Source organism: Chinchilla lanigera, unplaced genomic scaffold (assembly GCF_000276665.1).
Source record: "Chinchilla lanigera isolate Chin_1 unplaced genomic scaffold, ChiLan1.0 scaffold00059, whole genome shotgun sequence".
In the NCBI taxonomy this organism is placed as follows: Eukaryota; Metazoa; Chordata; class Mammalia; order Rodentia; family Chinchillidae; genus Chinchilla; species Chinchilla lanigera.
Window position 1 is genome coordinate 9773714 of NW_004955460.1, and position 10296 is coordinate 9784009.

A 10296-nucleotide genomic window follows, 5' to 3' on the forward strand; every position below is an offset into this window, starting at 1 on the left:
ACCACAGGCGCCTCCTCTTCGGTGTCATTTGGAGCCCACTCGACAGCTCCACGCCCCACGGGTGTGGAGGGTTGTGGCCAGGTTTCTCAGTGCCTCTTTTTTTAAAATGATGACAACATTTATTTGAAAAAGTAAAAGTGAAGACTGGGGAGAAACTGGCTCTGCAGAGTGAACTTGGGCCAAGTAAAAGACGAAGAGGCGAGATAAAAGTCCACCCTGGAGGACCTGGCGCAGGCTGTGGGGAGGAAAGCTGCAATAGCCTCCCAGTGTGTCCTTTGACTGCTGAGACCCAGAGGACCGCTCCTCTTCTCTTCTGGCTAGGGGACTACGGTGAGAGTGGAGTCTGTGTTCCAGGCTAAGTGCAATGCCCTGGGCATATCCCCCCACCCCCTGCGGTTCTCATGACCAGTCCTGAGGCAAAAACTGCGGTGCTAACCCTGGGACTGCATCAGAAAACCCCAGCAGGTCCTCTTGCAGCTCATCCTCAGACTCTGACAGCAAATTCCTCTTCCTCTTCTGGCCTGAGTAGAGGGGCTCTGCGCCAACCGGCCTGAGAAGTGAGGAGTGTGGCCCTTTGAATTTCAGTCTTTGACCGTCTCAGCACAGCCCCTCCTCCCACAGTCCGGACATCTTCCGCTGGCTGGTATCCCTCCCAAACCGTCGACCCCCATTTTACCTTTGCTGAGCTCCACGTCCTCCCGTTCTTCTTGTCACTGTCCCCTCTGCCCTTGTCTACAGACAACTCCTGTGGACACCTTCACCTAGCTGAGGGAATCTCCGCTTGGGTCACGGCTCTCCCTGTGCATTCTGGGAACTCATCTACCTCATCTTCTTGTTCCACAAGGTTTGGATCCATTGGCCTCCTTGTGTCCCCTCCTGTGCTCCCACCCTGGGGCTCCCTCTTCCCATTATCTGTAGCCATCCCTCCTTCCTGGCCACCTCTCAGAACTTTCCGTCTCCAGCCCCTCACCTGCTGGTCCTGGCATTTTGTCACCACCACCACTTCCAGAGTGTTGTCTGCGGAGCTTGGCTGGCAACGGTGAGCTCCATGGCAAGTGGTCATGAGTGCTCCCAAATACCTTCTTCCCTTCCGCAAAGCCCAGACTCTGCTCTGTTCAAATCGTGTGTTGACTAAGCTGAGATAATATATGCAGGATGCCTTGCCTCAGGCTCCCAAGTGATGGGATTAGAGTCCCGGGCCACTGTGCACCTCACAACATGAACTTCTACTTCCCAAGGCTGATCTGGTTACAGCCACCACAGAATACCCCGTATGCCAGCAGCAGAGAACAACACTGAGACATGATGTGTTGGGAATCTTGGGGAACATGTCACAGTCAGACGTTGTGACAGGCGTGCCAGTGGCGTGCTGGTGATGAGGGAGGTGTGAGGGACAGGGACAGCTGGTTGCCTGGGCTGGCCCTCTAGCACTGTGGTGGTACCTGACCTCATGGGCTCCCTTAGAGCTTGAAAGAAAGGTGGATGGATGTAGGGTACCATGAGTGAGGCTAGGGTTCAGGGTGCCTGGTGGGCAGTTCATCCAAGCCCTTGCTAACATTTCAGTGAGCCCGAGCTCATCTCCTGGTAGCCTGAGAATGGAGTTGTTGTGTGGGCCCGAGCGCCTGACTCACAGGGCCCCTCTGCTCCTAGGAGGGCGCGGGAAGAACTGGAAGCGGTGCTAGTTCATCCTGACTGACAGCTGCCTCTACTACTTTGAGTACACCACAGTCAGTGGGCCCTGGGAGCCTCTGGGCGGGGCCTCAGACAGTGGCCTGCTGAGGATGGGGTGTGCCTTTTCCTCGTAGGACAAGGAGCCGAGGGGCATCATCCCACTGGAGAACCTCAGCATCAGAGAGGAGGAGGGCCCATGGAAAGCCGTAAGTGGCCTCCTTTCGCCAGTGTCCCTTTTTTGCCTCCTTGGACTGAGCTTGCAGGTGCCCCAGGCTGGGAAGCTAACAGCAGCTTGGGAACCCGTTTTCTCTCTCTCCCCAGAACTGCTTTGAGCTTTACAATCCCAGCCACAAAGAGCAGGTCATCAAAGCCTGCAAGACAGAGGCTGACGGCCCGTGTATTGCTTCTCTGCACAGAGCCGTGAAGAGAAGGATGAGTGGGTGAAATCCATCAAGTGAGTAAGGCTGTAGAGGTAGCATGTGCATGTGTGCCCAAGGACACACTCAGTTTGCACTTTGACCCTTGTTTCAGAAACTTGGGGTCAGTGCTGCTGAACCCACTCCAAGGCGTGAAGCTGGTGTCTTGTTCGAGGTGTAGAGGAGTAGAGGAAGAGGGGTTTGGGTGCACCATGCCCTGTGCTGCCCTCACCCTAAGCTGCTCCTTCCCTTTTCTTCCCCACAGCAAGCATCAGCAGGGATCCTTCCTATGACATGTTGGCAACGAGGAAAAGGAGGATTGCCAATAAGAAATAGAGCTGCCCTGGCCCTGCAGGTATACTAAAGACGGGAACCCCACAGCAGATGTGATGGGCAGCTGCCCTAACACGACACGTGAGCTGTCCCTCTTCGGGCAGCAGTGGTCCCCAGAACCAGCTGTGGCCCCGCCTGTACACCCTGAAACCTGTGCTGTATGTGGCAGGGATTGTGGTCGGCCGTGTTTCCTCCTGTTGCTGTGTGGCCCAGAGCCTTGGCTCATGTGCTGCTGCAGCAGCGGAGGGAGACTCTCGGTGGGCATTTGCTGATCTTGCCACACACACCGGCCCACTCCAGCAGTGGCAGTGATGATTCTAAAAATTGCTGTTTTATATCAAAATGGGAATGGAAAAGCTACCACTTTTTAAATTGGGAATTTTTCTGAGATATGTAGGATTACAACTTTTACATGCCTTTTTCTATCCTGAAGTTGAAGTGAAAGACACTTTCTAACAGTAGTATTTTTAGAATGGCAGCTATAAATGTAACTCCTGGATGCAAGTACATACTGTGCTCTGAGAAAAAAGTATTTGCAGCACCCAAAAGGAGGGCTCTGGGACACTTGCACTTGTATGGGAGCTGCAGGAGGAGGCGCTAGCGTCCTTCAGGACCTGTATACTTGGGGACTCGAGGTATAACCCTCTTTCAGTCATTTTGGCCCTACGTCTACTTTCTGAAACCAATCATTAGGATATGGTTACGGTTTGGGGCTGTTTGTCCTATAACTGCTGAATCCTAGGTAAAAGAGCTCTTTCCCTGGGGAGATCACTCACAGGATGGACCACAGGAAACTGCTTGTGTCTGACCATTTCTGGTCCACACAGACAGCAGTTGTACCTGGTTCCACAGAATCCAAGGGTCAGATCAGCTTTTTTCCTTTGGAGACAGAGTCTCGCTGTATAGTCCAGGCTGGCCTCCAACTTGTGGTGATCCTCCTGCCTCAGCCTCCTGAGTGCTGGGATTATAGTCATGCGGCCACCATGTCTGGCTAGATCAGCTTTTTACCACTACCATTGTTATGTAACCCTTTGGCAAAATGTTTACCTCCCTGACATAGTCAGATTTCTTACTTTAGACTTGTAAGTGACTGGGAACAGTCCATCGTCTCCCTCTTGCAGTACTATGTTCTCAGACCTGAGCTTCCCTTGTGAGGAGGAAGAGAGCAAGCCCTGGCTGAAGGTGTGTGGCACTTAGGGTTTTCTGTGAACAGTGGAGAGCCCCAGATCTCAATCGGAGTGGGCTCACTGAGACAGACAACAGAGGCATTGATGGCCCTACCATTGTGACTGTCAGAGCTGGGCAAGGCTGAGGGCACTGGGTGTCACAGCCTGCTTCCTGAGGACCTCTGTTTGCACCTTTGGGGTGCCCGTGCATTAACACCTGGGCCCTCTTCAGTTCCATACACGGGCTGTTCTGCTGGTGACCCCTGCCCAGACTTGTTCCCTCTCCCTGTCTGTGCTGGCACCCCCAGAGTTTGCACCCTTTGGAGTTCTTTGTATTCCTGTGCGAAAGCAAGTCCAGGAATGAAAACCTCAGACCCAGTGCACTTACCCAGACATAAGTCTTCCCTTGAGCTGCCTTGATGCAGAGACTGTGCAGCCCTGGGCCCTTTGCCTCTGGGTGGCTGACCTTCGTGTGTAGCTTTAGGTCACACCAGACTGCAGAGAGGCCAAGGCTGAAACTCTCCATCATGCAATAGACTGATTTAGTGATTTATGCTCAAGCATCTATGCTTTTACTTTACTGATACCTCATACCTGAAACTTTAGTGTTTGAGCAAGGCAAGTCAGCTGCCTTGACATGTCTGACTGGTGCACATGCAACTTGGCCCATCTGCCGTGTAGAGGTGCTGCCCAGACCTGGACCAAGCATGATGCCTCCATGCAACGGCCCACCCTCAGGCCAGCGGTGCCAGGGACTGCAGCAGGGTTGGGTCAGCAGTTCACATAGGGACTAGCGGCTTCCTCCCTCCTGATTGTCTAACACAGGTGCGACCCTGGAGATGTGCAGCTTCCTTTGTACGGTGTTGAGAGAAGGGAGCGTGGAGTCATGTGGTGGTGAACCTTTATCACCGCGGTCACCTGTGAGCCAGCTCTGGGCGATGGCCATTCACCCAAGATCATGCAGAAGGCCCTGGAGCGCCTAATCTTAAGTGACTTGCCCTGTGAAGAGTATTACATGAAGTCATCTAATCCCTGGTTTTCTTGTGAGGTTTTAACCCTCAGGGCACCTGCCATCATGCTATGTACCTGGCCTCCACCCAACACTGCAGACGTGGAGCCCATCCTGCTGCAGGGGCAGCGAGGCTCAGTTACGCTCGTCACCTCCCCATCCAAGGGTCTGCACTCAGTCTTGAGTTGTCAGTCCCAACTCTGGCCAAAGACAAAGTTTCCTCCAGAGACAAAGGGTGGCAGGCAGTTCCGAGGAGGATCCTTGAGGGGAGGTGGCAGCTCCACAGCACCCCCAGCTGTCTTGCTAGGCCCGTTATCATCTGAGTTTTATTTGGAGTTACCCTAAACCCACACAAGCCTCCACACCTCTGGGGTCCTGAAGGACTTTCAAGTAGTTTGATGTGGCCCCAAATGGACTCAAAGTAAGAGCTGTTCATAGATGAAGCAGCATTTAATATATCAGATAAAGCAATGCCTATTTTCATGGTTACAAATGCACATATCCACACAGAAGTGCTGTGCTGAGAAGTTAGGTCTATTACAGACCAGAAATCACTGAGCTCTCATTTTATTTTTTTCCTCAGGAAGCATTTCTATTACCTAAGACATAGTTAATATGTAAATAATGTACATAAATTGATTTGTGGAGAGTTTTGTTATTCAGTGTATACCCCCTATAACTTGCATGAATATTCTATTGCTATCGAAATATCTACTGATATTTTGTTGCAAAGTGAACAGTACAACTGAAGGGTGTGTGGCTGTTAAAGCTTGCAAATACAGTCTTCACTAAAAGTGAATCACGTGTGTTGGTAAAACAAGGTCTAAGACTTGCTGCTTTAAAGCGGAGATATGTTGGGTACAGCAAACTGCCGCCTGGTTTTCCCTGACCCATGTCCGAGGTCTGAGGCACCTAGTGAGATGGTAGCCAGAACTTTGTAGGTTTGCAGGAAAGTGAACACAAAGTCCAACATGGCTGGAAGCAAATAGGAAAAAGAGAAATAAAAAAATGACACAAAATGTTTAATTTGCTGCCATTTATTTATTTTTTGCGGCCATTTATACACATATAGATATTACATGTTTTTTTAATCTTCAAAAACAAAAGATCTAACTTTAGACATCTGGGAACAACACAAACTGTCTAATTAATTTGTTTCATATTTTAGTTGTGTTCCAAATTTCAATAATGCATTTTAAGACAAGTTGTTTTTTTACTTGGTAGAACTATTCCACTCAGTTTACCAGTTATGATAAGTATTCACATTATGAATGTACAGTGCAAACATTTGTAAATTTTACAGTATATTTTTATTATATAACATTTGTAATCTTTAAAAATAAAACATTAACTTTAGACATCTTTGAACAACACAAACTGTCTAAACCATACAGATTATTCAGATGGAAACTATTAAATACAGTTTTCCCCACTCCGTCTCCTGAGGCAGGACCAGTGAATTATATGTGTATCACACACAACTTGATAGCATATCCATATTAAAAATAAAATTAGTGTGATTTTGTCTGTAACTAGGAACTTTAAGGGACCCAGGCTGATAACTCAGACTCCAGTATCCTACCGGTGACCAAGACACAGTCTAAAAGAAGTTATGTAATAAAAATATACTGTAAAATTTACAAATGTTTGTATTGTACATTCATAATGTGAATACTTATCATAACTGGTAAATTGATTGGAATAGTTCCACCAAGTTAAAAGACAGAACTTGTCTTAAAGTACATGATTTAAATTTTGAACACAACCAAAATATGAAACAAATTAATCTCTAGGATAAGGCATTACAGGAAACAGTGCCCTCAAAACCTAGTTGACCGCTTGTCAATTTTTAAATAAGTCTTTAAATACACGCACTCTCAATTTATACTTTTAATAATTCCATGGTTTCCCGGTTGGTCTTGCACCAGATGTCTAACTTGGAGGAACAGTACATAAAATACAATTGAGTCTATAGTTGAGCAGCATTTGAAATGTTCTATTCCAGGGTATTATTTTTAATGTGATTTATATACATATCTTACAATAGTCAGCAGTTCTAAAGAGTGATCATTCTTTTGGAATAAGGGTAATTAAGGAAAGGTAAAAACTAAAAAGAAAAAAGCCATGGTGAAATCTGTACAGTATTTAGCAAGGAAGCACCATGTAGATTTGAACAAATTTCTGTTTTAAAGTTAAGTGGAACTGGCATGGCTTCTCTGGAACACGCTGAATCTGAAAGACAAGAGGCGCAGGCATTATAGTCAAAGGCGGAGGCCCAGGAAGCCAGGCCTGCCTTTCTGTACCACCCTGTCCTCAGGTCCCGTTGGTCTTTGGGAAGCTCTTTTCCCTTGAAACTACCACTGCCTTCCTGAATAGCAATAGAGGAACCCTATGATGCCAGGCAGCTGCAGGGAAACTATTGGCTGCCCCACCAGGAAGGCACCATCTGCTGGGCTCCGCTGCACCCACCAGCCTGAACCCCACTTATGGCTAATTCTTCTCAATGCTTAGATCCTGCTTATACTCAGGAAGAGTTTAGTTCCTTAGGCTTAGTACATCCCCTGAGGATACACAGATAAAGCATGTTAATTAACTGCACACTGGTTTTCTATAGACAGTTTACCTTGAAGTTCATTTAAATCACCCTTGCTGATTGGCTAGAAACACATAAGGAAGGACAGTCTGCTTTCACAGGCTACATGGTTCAACACCTGCTTTACCTCCCAAGTGAGCAGCAGGAAGCAGGAGTCCCTGCCTCCCAGGACCACAGAATAGGAGTGATTCAGACACAGGCTCGACACCGTGAAGATTCTGCTCTAAGTCACCTGGACCTAATCCCAACAGAGTGGCTATGTCAGGTGAGGGGCGTGACCCAGCCTCAGCATGACCTCTAGGCCTAGGTGCTCAGCTCTTGGGATGGGCTCTGCTGTCTGGGTTGGGGACATGGGCCTCTCATCCCAGATGCTTATTCGATAACTGCGGATTCTGACTGTGAGAGCCTTGCTGGCTTCTTCAGGGAGGGAGCAGGTAGGAAACAGCCACCGCCCTCCCTTTGCCAAGGCTGCGCTAGTCCTAGCAAGCTGATGGGGAAAGAGGTCTCCACCCTCTCCAGTGCTGGCTTGGAGCTCAGCGCCCCGCCCCTGCTGCTGTTTCCACAGCTCCACCCCAGGCCTTGGGTTTTCCTCAGAAGTGAAATGCCCTCTCTGTCCCCCTCAGTGCTTCTACAAAGAGAATGGGGAGACAGGAAAGCGCTTACCTTCACTAGTGCATTTTTTGTTTGGAGGCCAAGGTTTTAATCACCTGGAAGGCAAAGGTTAGGAAACATTTGAATGACTTTGTACAATTTGTAGTATCTGTGCTCTGGGTGTGCATTAAGTGGTTACAGTTAGACTTAGTTTTCCTGTAGTTTAACACTGGCTGCCTGCACTCAGCCCGTCAGGCTGAGCGAGCACAGGCTGGCACAAGCACTGCTGCAGGTGTCCTCCTGAAAGCAAAACGGGTTCCCATGACACTGGAAGGCCGCTGTTTTCAGGGAAGATGCCCGGAGAGGCTGGCCCTGGGGAACAGGCCACGCCTGCCCCGTCACACTGCTGAGTTCTCACAGCAGGATGAACAGGCTTCAGGCCACGGCCAAAGAAATGCACCGGATTTGCATGGAGCCAGAGCTCAGGAGTTTGCAAGAGAAAGGGGAGTGTTCAAAGGACATGGAGGCAAGGCTATAGGACATGGCAGAGTGTCGCCCTCAGCCAGGGCCCCTCTCAGGAGGCCTGGAGCCCACAGACGAGTTGGCTGCCAATCAGTCATCAGTGCCCCTGGACTGGGGACAGACTCGGCCACCGCTCAGACACGACCTGCCTGCGGCACCTGCCGTGGACAAGTGGGCTCAGCCCTGAATGCCATGCCAGCACCAAGTAGGGCAACTTGCTGTCCCCAGATTGGCAGTCTCTGGGGCTTGACCAGCCCTGCCAGGATGAGGGACTCTGACAATGCAGCGACGCTGCCCAACACGCAGACCTAATCGTCTCAATATCTGATCCTCAGGTACCACATGGAGCTGAGAAGGACCAATTCCCTTCGGCAAATCGCTGAAATGTTAATGTGAAGCTAGAGCAAATGCCACATTCCCTCCAGTCCTGGCAGCAGGTGTCTGCCTGTACCCCTGTGGTGGTCTCATCGTTTCTCAGGCCTGCTTCTCTTCACACCCATGACAACTGCACCAAAACCAGGGGCCACAGGAGCCACGGGCCTGCCCTGCCTGGGCATCCCCAAGGTAACACATTTCTCCTCAGTGTCTAGGGCAGAGCCTAGCAAACTTCCTTTTCTGTGAAAGTCCACGTGTCAAACACTTAAGAGTGTGGCGGGCTGTGCATCTCGTCTGCGACTGCTCACCCCGTCAAGAGTGACAGCAGCTTGCAGATCACGGGCTGTGCTTCAGCCAAAGTCTACAGACACTGACATCTGAATTTCACACATTCTTCAGGTGAAACACAGTACTACTCCTCTTTGGGAGTTTTGAAAACATGAAAGCCATTCTTACCTCACGGGTGATGTGAGACAGGTGCAGGGCCAGCTTTGGCCTTCGAGAAACAGCTTGCCAACCTGTGCCCCAGGCCCCGAATCCTATCGCTTTCATTCTTAACAAGCTTCTGAAGGATCCTCGGCAGGGAACCAGTTAGAAAGGGGGAGGGGCTGTCCAAGAGCAATCAGAGCACAAACAGCCGCTAAATTATGAGAAGACACAGTCTACACACAAGAATCCAAGATGCCCAGTAGCCTGGAGTGAGACAGCAATGCCAGGAGCCTCAAAGGCATCACTGGTAGAGGTGGCCCCTAACATTTGTAACTGCCCATGTCATCACATTATGAGTTAGGATACACTGTGTGTGCTTTAAGGAATCAGCAGAGTAAAGCGAATAGTGCAAAAGCATTGCTACCAAAAATGCTTGGAAAACAGAGAAATTCTCCCTTGTAAGCAAATACTCAGACACCCGGAGCACCATAAATTCCAGGTCCACGTAACCATCCTTCAGTGCTAACGGAGCAGCATCAAGTACCCACACTACACAGGGAAAACGATTCACACAGAGTTTGGGAGTCAACAGGGGTGAGGCCAGAGCCCTGTGTTACCCCAGTGCCCTTTCAAGGCACTTGAGGTTCCATCTCCATGTGTGAGTCACCGTTTCCAAAAAAACTTATCAAGAGTTTTTCTCTTCTCAGTTCCAAGAATCTCCTCTTACCCTGGGCATACTCCAACATGTGGCACCTGTCGGCCCTGCTCTCCATCCTTAAATGCTTGGTTTTCTTTTGGAAAAGGCTGTTGATGTCCACAGCCAGGCCATTGGCGAGCAGGAAGCTGCCCTCGGGTCTCTGGAAATGGTGGACAGTCTCACATCTCAAGGCCTTCAGTAAGTACAATCTTGGTTCTTTTACAGAGTCTTCTGATTTCCCTGAGCGCCTCCTCTTTTTCTTCTTCTTCTTTTTGTGTCTGTAGAGGTCAGTGTCAGAGTACACTACCAGAACACGTGGATCCAGCCGATACCTGCAGAAGCAGCGGCCAGAAATTAGCAACCCAAACACCAGCACCACCTCAGACAGGACCTGGCACTGTCGTGACCACTTACTGAGGACGCTCAATGTACAGGCACAGGTAAATGCTTATCTAGTTAAAAACAGGTTCTCTACTTTCAGTGGTAGTAACCCA

At 49.5% G+C, this 10296-nt stretch overlaps 2 long non-coding RNA genes across 5 annotated transcripts in view; one reads left to right on the forward strand and one right to left on the reverse strand.

Annotated features, from left to right (window-relative positions):
* LOC102026404 overlaps positions 1-10296 on the forward strand; it is an 88840-nt gene that overhangs the window by 14218 nt on the left and 64326 nt on the right. For all 4 annotated transcript variants that reach the window (XR_001236504.1, XR_001236503.1, XR_001236505.1 and 1 more), the window contains exons 5-10: positions 1806-1877; positions 1993-2125; positions 2353-2442; positions 7290-7453; positions 8637-10000; positions 10087-10242. This is a non-coding gene — a long non-coding RNA (uncharacterized LOC102026404). The remainder of the gene's footprint in view (positions 1-1805; positions 1878-1992; positions 2126-2352; positions 2443-7289; positions 7454-8636; positions 10001-10086; positions 10243-10296) is intronic.
* LOC106149998 lies at positions 4413-9917 on the reverse strand. Its single transcript, XR_001236508.1, has 3 exons — positions 9833-9917; positions 7852-7895; positions 4413-6827 (listed from the first exon to the last, which is right to left on the reverse strand). It is a non-coding gene; the product is annotated as an uncharacterized LOC106149998 (long non-coding RNA).